Below are 8,148 nucleotides of genomic sequence, written 5' to 3'. Positions count from 1 at the left end.
TCTCGGGCGGGACCGGAGGCAGGCAGCGCGCGGGCCCGGATCGGCCGGGGTCCCCAGGGCGGGCCCCCCACGCCCTGGGCGGGGCGCCACCTGCGGGGGTGGTGGCGGGGGGTGCTGAGGCAGGGCTTCCCCCGCCGGACGTGACATCACGCCTTCCGGCCGCCAATCGGGGGCTTCCCCGCCCCCAGCCTAAATCGGCATCCTTTCCTCGTCTTTGCCGGCTCTTGCCGCCACCCGCACCCTGGCAGCCGGCCGTGCCCGCGGCCTGCGGCGGCCGGTCCTCCAGTCGTCCACGCCTCCTGCACCCCTGTAACACCCCCTCAGCGCCCACGTCCTGTTCAGCAGCCCTCCGGGCTCCAGGTCCTACGTGTTGCCTCTGTGCGGGAGGGGGCGGTGTTCGCGGAGACCTGGCCGATGGCCTAGTCCCCACGCCTCAGCCCTGTGGGGGCAACGACGACTCTTCAGTGTTGGAAATCGCCGGCGGGAGTTTGGTTCCTTCAAGGGGATCCTCCGGAATCAAAAGTGCCGGGGCAGAAACCGTGTGTTGGCTTGTGTGCGGGGCGGTGGCAGGTGACCTCGGGAGGAAGCAGGGACCAGGCCAGATGGCGAGCTGACAGTGCAGGCACAGCGCACTGGGGAGAACGCTGCAGAGGGGCTGAGCGAGGCTGCTGGTGCACGTGGGCGAAGGGGTGGCGGGGCCGTGGCTCGGAGGAGTTTGCACCCAGCCTCCTGCTCTTCTCCCCTCCCCTGCCAGGTGGTCAGAGGCCCAAAGACCGCCAGAGCCTGGGCCAGACCGTGCACCCTCCGGCTTCAGATGCTGGAGGGTGGAAATGGGGACCAGCAAATAGGTCTGCATCCTGGCAGAGGACTGAAAGACAGACGTGCACCACGTGGAGTGCAGTTTATAGGTGGTGGTCTCATCTGAAAGTCCTGGTGGCCAGTGGGTAAGTGCTCAGCTGCGAACCAAGAGATCGGCAGTTCCAATCCACCAGGAAACTCTATGCGGCAGTTCTACTCTGTCCTATAGGGTCCTATGAGTGAGGATCGACTCCACGGCCGTGGGTTTGGGTTGGTTGGTTTGGTCACATCTGGTAACCTCTGGGTGACACAAACGGCTGACACACTCAACTGCTAACCCGAGAGGTTGGAGCCTCGGAAGAAAGGCCTGGTGATTTAATGAAAAATCAGCCCTTGGAAACCCTATAGAACACAGTTCTATTCTGACACGTGGGGTCACCATGGCTTAGAGTCGACTCCACGGCAGCTGGTTTCTTACACCTGGCAGCAGCGGGGTGAGGGCGACGGGACAGGGCCACCAGGGTGGTGCCAGAATCCACCTCTCCCCGGTGCCCCTTGTCTTGCTCTGTGCGGCTGTGAGCTGGAGGGTGGCTTGTCCCCTCTGCCCTGGGCTCAGCCATTGGTGTAGCAGCCTCTGAGGGGCCTGGGTCTCCTGCTGCCCCTGGGTATCCCTTGCTGTCTCCTGGGTCCCCTGCTGCTTCCTGGGGTTCTGTCCTGCCCCCTGGGGCCATGTCTGCCCCCTGGAGTCCCATCCTGCCCCCTGGGGGTCTCTTGCCCCTCCCCCAGAGTGGCTCCTTCCCTCATGGAGCAGTGAGTCATTCACGGAGGAGGCTGGAGAGCCGAGCCAATGCACGAGCCTCCCCCTTGCTCCCTCGCTGCATCTGCTCCGTGACTCACCCCTTGCTGTGCACGAGGGCCTGCCGCCACCCCTGCCGCCTGGACGCCCCCTTGTGCCTGCTCACCCCGCTTTCTCCTGGGAGGCCTGCTGAGGCCGCCCCTGGACGTGGGGGCACCCGCTGGAACTCCCACCCCTCTCTGGTGGGCAGGTCCCACTCCCAGGAGCCTGGACTCAGGTCAAACCCAGCTGAGGCTGGGTGGTGCGTGCTGCGTCTGTCACCATCCGCTGGGGCTGGCCCCCTGTGAGAGTCTGCAGGCGGCCAGCCATTCTGGGGGCAGCAGCAGCAGGGTGTCCAGAACTGTTGTGTGAGGGGCCTCACGGCTGGTTCTGGGACACGAGGGCCAGAGCCTCTCACGAGGAGGATGAAGCCACTCCCAAAGGAGTCTCCACACGCCCTCCCGGCTCGCAGGTCCTCAGACCCCCAGGCAGGCCCTTCCCCAGAGAGAGCGCTTGGTCTCTGGTTCTGCGCTCTCACTGCTGCGAGCCCCATGGAGCTGGTGAGTCCGGAGCAGCGAGCCCTCTCCTAGGATGGCTGCGAGCAAAATCCTGGATGGCACGTGTGGACGGTGCAGCACCCCCGGGGTGCAGCCCACCCCACGCTGCACCCTCTGTGCCCTCTGCCCAGGATCTGATGGCCTCTCACTGTGTGTCCCTCTTGTGGTTACCTTCATGGTGGGTGGCCCCCGGGAGCTCAGACTCAGCCTGGGCTGGGCTGGGCTAAGGGAGGAGCAGGTGCCTGGGGCTCAGGGTGGCCGTGGGCTTCCCGGGGAGGGACCGGGGTATGTTTGCACCTCCACCTTGGGTGCCGTTTCTCCTCCAGTTGGCATTGGTCTGGGCCCGTGACTTGAAGAAAGAGCCTAAGCAGACAGCGAGGGCGCTGTCTCCAGGTGCTGGGAAGGCTCGCCCACGGGCCCTGCCCCAAATAAAGGCAGGCCCGGGCCCTGAGTGCCCATCCTGCGCCACCACTCACCAGCGGAGGTGTAAGCATGGGCAAGGCCCGAGGCTTGGTTTCTTTCGCTGTCTGTCCCCACTTCCCGCGAGACTCTACAGAGAGAAGCTCAAAACGGCTTAGGATGAGGGGTCATCGTCATTGTGAGCTACCGTTGAGCTGACTCCTGATGACCCCACGCACAACTAAACAGAATGCCTCCCAGTCCCGCGCCATCCCCGCGATCAGTTGGTTATGCGTCAGGCTGTTGTGATCCATAAGGCTTTCATTGGTTGATTTTCAGAAGTAGATTACCAGGCCTTTCTTCCTACTCCATCTTACTCTAGAAACTTGCTGAAACCTGTTCAGCATCACAGCAACACGCTGTGCACGAGGTGCATTGGCAGGTGTCATGGATTGAATTGTGTCCCCCCAAAATGTGTCAGCTTGGCCAGTCCATGATGCCCAGTATTGTGTGATTGTCCACCATTTTGTCATCTGATGTGATTTTCCTACGTGTTGTAAATTCTATCTCTGTGATGTTAATGAGGCAGGGCTCAATCTACCGGATGGGTTGTCTCTTAAGACAATCTCTTTTGAGATATAAAAGAGAGAAGACAGCAGAGATATGGGGATCTTGTACCACCAAGAAAGAAGCACCGGGAGCAGAGTGCATCCTTGGGACCCAGGGCCCCTGTGCTGAGAAGCTGCTCGATTGGGGAAGACTGATGACAGGGACCTTCCCCCAGAGCCGACAGAGAAAGCCTTCCCGTGGAGCTGGCGCCCTGGATTTGAACCTGTAGCCTTCTAGGCTGTAAGACAGTAAACTTCTCTTTGTTAAAGCCGTCTACTTGTGGTACTTCTGTTATAGCAGCGCTAGATGGCCAAGTCAGCGGGGGGTTCAACCCGAGTCTCCGGCACGGGAGGCGAGGATTTTACCACGGAACCACCACTTCCCTGGTTTGTGTCTGGCCCGGCCACGTGTGGAGCTGCGGTGCCACTGTGACCAAGTGTGGGACCCAGCTCCTGTGGACGCCCTCAGAGGCCAGAGGTCTTGGCTCCACCAGAGGGAGAGCCACAGTGAGGGTCCCCACTGTGGTGTCCACCTATAGCCAAGATAGGGCTTGAGGCCGAGGGGCAGGGAGGGAGCCCCCGGGAAGTCTTCTGGCTCCAGAAAGGCCCGGTGGCGAAGTGTGGGGGGACCAGCCCTCGGACACAGTAGAGTAAGTGTATCAGTGGCTGCTAGGAGCTCAGGGGAGCCGGGCTGAGGGGCCTCTGCTGAGGCTGCCCAGCGCAGGTGACAGGGCTGGTGGGGGCAGGGAGGGGGTCTTCACCTACCGTGGGGGTCGTTGGCACCCCCCTCGAGTTCTTGCCGCCCCTCTCCTCTCCCATTTCCCAGCACCCACAGAGGCTTCCTTTCGGCTACCCCTTCCCCACCCCCCAAAAGGAACATTTGTAGGTTCTGGCTCCTGGGAAAGGCCATGCACCCTGATCACAAGTGGGGAAAAGCTGAGCCACAGTGCCACCGAGTGCCAACCCCGGGACCTCACTGCTGCCAAGACACAGCTCTGGGGCTCCCCAAGCCACCACCAGGCCCACCGTATTCACCCTTGCAGCCTGACCCCACTCTAGTCTCGGACTGCCCAGGCCAGGGAGCGCTGTACCCACGCAGCCTGGAGCCTGGGGCGCCAGGGCTGGGATGGCAGCTGGGGGGCCAGAGCCTGCCAGGCACTGCTCCTCAGGGCCGGGCGTTGTCAGCTGTGATGTGAAAAAAGGCCTGGCACCCCACCTGCTCCCTCCCCATGATGCCCACCTGCGTGCCACCAGCACCCAGCCCTGGGTAGTCGGGCTCAGGCCAGATGGGGAGTCAAGGTGGACAGGGCCAGTGGGAGCCCCTGGGGTCTCCCCAGCACAGACAGTGGGTCTGAGGCTACACGCTGCCTGCCGAGCCACCAAGACCACCCCCTGTACCCCTTCTGGGTCCCCGCCTGTGAAGACAGGAGGAGCCTAAATGTGTGATTTCAGAAGGAAGAAGTGAGTGAGCAAGTGAGCAAACAAGGAGGCAAGCTCTGCATCTGTCCTGGGTGAGGGACGCACGGCCAGGCCTGACATCAGTGAGGTGCCAGGCAGAGGGGGCCATCTGAGGGGCCCAGACAGAGGCCGCGCCAGCCCACCGAGGGGGTGTGGGCGTCTCTGGAGGAGCACCCTGGCTCCCAGAGGCACGTCCGCTGGCGCAGGGCCCCCCGTGCTCTCTGACCCTGGGGAGGTAGGCTGGGGGTGCTGGCCCAGACTCTGCTCGGAAGACCTGGGGGCCGGTCCCGGGTGGTTCCAAGGGTCACTAGTGTCAGGATGAATCAGCTTTTCTTTGGACGGTTTCTGCGGAGCTGGCCTCCCTTCCCCGAGCTGCTGGGGACTGACGGGCTCACAGGACCAACTGTTCAGCTTAATGCTGGGCTTTCAGCTACTCCGAAAGCGAGCTTCCAAGCAAACTGGGCGGTTAAAGTCTCCTCCATGCGCAGAGGCGTGCTTGCTGTGCCCTGCCTGTGACAAGGGCCGGCCTGGGGCAAGAAGATGTGTGGGTGGCTGGAGTAGACACATATCAGTGATCCAGGGCCTGGGCCGGCAGGGGGTCCCGCAGGTGGTGTGGGGCCCTGGGGGCAGCAGAGGACACAGGGTCTTGCAGCCTCTGCACTGGGGCGGGGGCTCCTTGGGCAGCAGCTGAGGGAGGAAGCAGATGCCATAGGGTGTGACTGATGGAGGGAAATGTGATCCCCAGGAGGGACAGGCCACCCTCGCTGGCTGGGCAGGGTGGCCACCTCCTGGGGCAGAGCCAGAGGTGCTTCTGTAAGTGGTCATCAGGGTCCCAGGAGGTCAGAAGTCTGAGGTTGCTCAGAGCGCCAGGTGGTGGAGGAGTCTGGGTCGATGTTGGTTTCACTTTGTGGGTCTCACTTGTGTACTCCGAGTGCCTGCTTCTCGATGTGACATCCCACAAAAGTGCATCCAGGTGTCCCTCATTCCAGGTGGCACCTCCCCCATTCTCAGGGGGCCCTCAGCCCAAGATCGCCCTCCAGGGACTACTCTAGGGTGGTATTTCCGGAATGGGACCCTGGACCAGCTCTGCCTGAGGCCTGTGGACTCTGGAGAGACCCCCGCCCCCCGAGCCCTGGTTCCTGAGGATCCAGGCCGAGTCTGAGAAGCAGACTTCCCCTCGTTCCTAAATCTGGGCTGTCCCTGCCAGGGGCAGAAGGAGGTGCCATGTGGAGCGTGGCGTTTGCAGGAACAAGAAAACCTGGACCCAGAGGGTGGTCCCACCTGGTGCCCACCCTCGCAACTCTCTCCAAGCCCCCGGCCTCAGGCCATCAAGTTTAAGGCAAACCTCTCTGGCAGCCTGCCTGGCTCTGCCCACGTCCCTTTGATCACCCGGAAGTCTCGGTATGCCTTCTCATCCAGGGCCAGCAAGGAGTGGGCAACTCAGAGCACCTTTGCCACCCACATGGGCAGGGTGCGGCTGCACCCTGGGGGAGGGGCTTTGGCGGACGACCCCCCCCCAGCTGTTGCTGTCTGCACACCTGGCACTGGAGGGGACACAGCGCTGGGCCCCGCCCGCCCCCCTGCAGCCATCTTCCTCCGCCTGGTGAGAAGCACACCCAGGCCAGCACACGGGGCAGGGGGCAGGGAGGCAGGGATGCTGCACCAAAAGCGGAGGACCGCTGGGGCCACCAGAAACCGAGAGACAAGGAAGGATCTTCCCCCAGAGCAGAGGGACACCCTGAATTCAGACTCCCAGCCTCCAGAACTATGGGAGAGCAAGTGTCTGTCCCTACAGCCCACCAGTTTGTGGTCCTTTGTTACAGCAGCCCTGGAAACTCACAGAAGAGGCAAGAGGACGTTCTCAGCCATCCCCTGGCGATGGAGAAGCTGGGCATCATTTCCCATATTCACTAGTCATTCTTATGTTTCTCTACCACCCGTCCAGCAAGACCATCGCCATTTTTCTGCTTCTCTGTTGGTCTTTCTTATATTGATTTTTGAGGAGCGCTTTATGGACTGAAGATCAGACGCTTTGCCTGGAATCTATGTTGCAAATATCTTCCTCCCTCTCTCCACTGAAGTCAAATGCCAGTAAATGCACCTCCTGCAGCGGTGATTTCTGGACGCTCATCCTTCCTGGGCCAACACCACACTGTCTAGGATCCTGGAGTCTTATAGGACATCTAATCCCTGATTGTTTCAAAGTTTCTTGGCTATTCTTTCAAATGTTCTCCTCCCTATGAACCTTGGCTGCAACCTGTCAGGTCCCATAAATAATGGATGAGCGTTGCCCTGGATTTATGGATTAGTTCTGGGAGAATGCTGTTTTCTCAAAATGGAGTTTTGAGATCCAGGAATTCTGGGTATTTCAAATCTCTCCCTTTGTCCAGTTCTTCCATTGCTCTTCAGAAAAGTTTTACAATTTTTATCACCTAGGCCTTTCACATTTTAGGTTTTTATGTATATATATATATATGTACGTATATATGCGTATATGTATATATACATACATATATACACACACACATATGTATATAGAGAGAGCCCTGGTAGCGCAGTGGTTAAGCGCTCAGCTGCTAACCAAAAGGTCGGCAGTTCTAATCCACCAGCAGCTCCTTGGAAAACCTATGGGGCAGTTCTGCTCTGTTCTATGGGTCGCTGTGATTCGGAATCGACTTGATGGCAATGGGTTTGGTTTTATATATATATATATATATATATAATTTCTTATGACTATTGTGAACAGTAAGTTTTGAAAATATATTTTCATTGTTCACTGCTGTGTATAGGAAAGTTATTGGCAGCTGAATGTTGATCTTCCATCCCAGAACATTACTAAATTATCTAATATATTTAAACAGTTTTTCAGCTGTTTCTAGGAAGACAATCATGTTGTTATTAGGTGCCATTGAGCCGGTTCTGACTCATAGTAACACTGTGAACAACAGAACGAAACACTGCCTGGTCCTGCGCCATCCTCACAATCGTGGTTATGCTTGAGCCCATTGTTGCAGCCACTGTGTCAATCTGTCTCGTTGAGGGTCTTCCTCTTTTTTGCTGACCTTCCACTTTACCAAGCATGATGTCCTTCTCCAGGGACCGATCCCTCCTGACAACATGTCCAAATTGTAGGAGACATAGTCTTGCCATCTTTGCTTCTAAGGAGCATTCTGGTTGTACTTCTTCCAAGACAGATCTGTTCATTCTTTGGGCAGTCCATGGTATTATTCAATATTCCTTGCCAACACCACAATTCAAAGGCATCAGTTGTTCTTCGGTCTTCCTGATTCATTGTCCAGCTTTCGCATGCATATGATGCAACTGAAAACACCATGGCTTGAGTCAGGCGAACCTTAGTCTTCAAGATGACATCTTTGCTTTTCAACACTTTAAAGAGGTCTTTTGCAGCAGATTTGCCCAATGCAATGCGTCATTTGATTTCTTGACTGCTGCTTCCATGGGTGTTGATTGTGGATCCAAGTAAAATGAAATT

This window comes from Trichechus manatus, unplaced genomic scaffold (genome assembly GCF_000243295.1).
Source record: "Trichechus manatus latirostris isolate Lorelei unplaced genomic scaffold, TriManLat1.0 scaffold00165, whole genome shotgun sequence".
Taxonomy (NCBI): Eukaryota; Metazoa; Chordata; class Mammalia; order Sirenia; family Trichechidae; genus Trichechus; species Trichechus manatus.
This window is presented reverse-complemented; position numbering follows the sequence as displayed.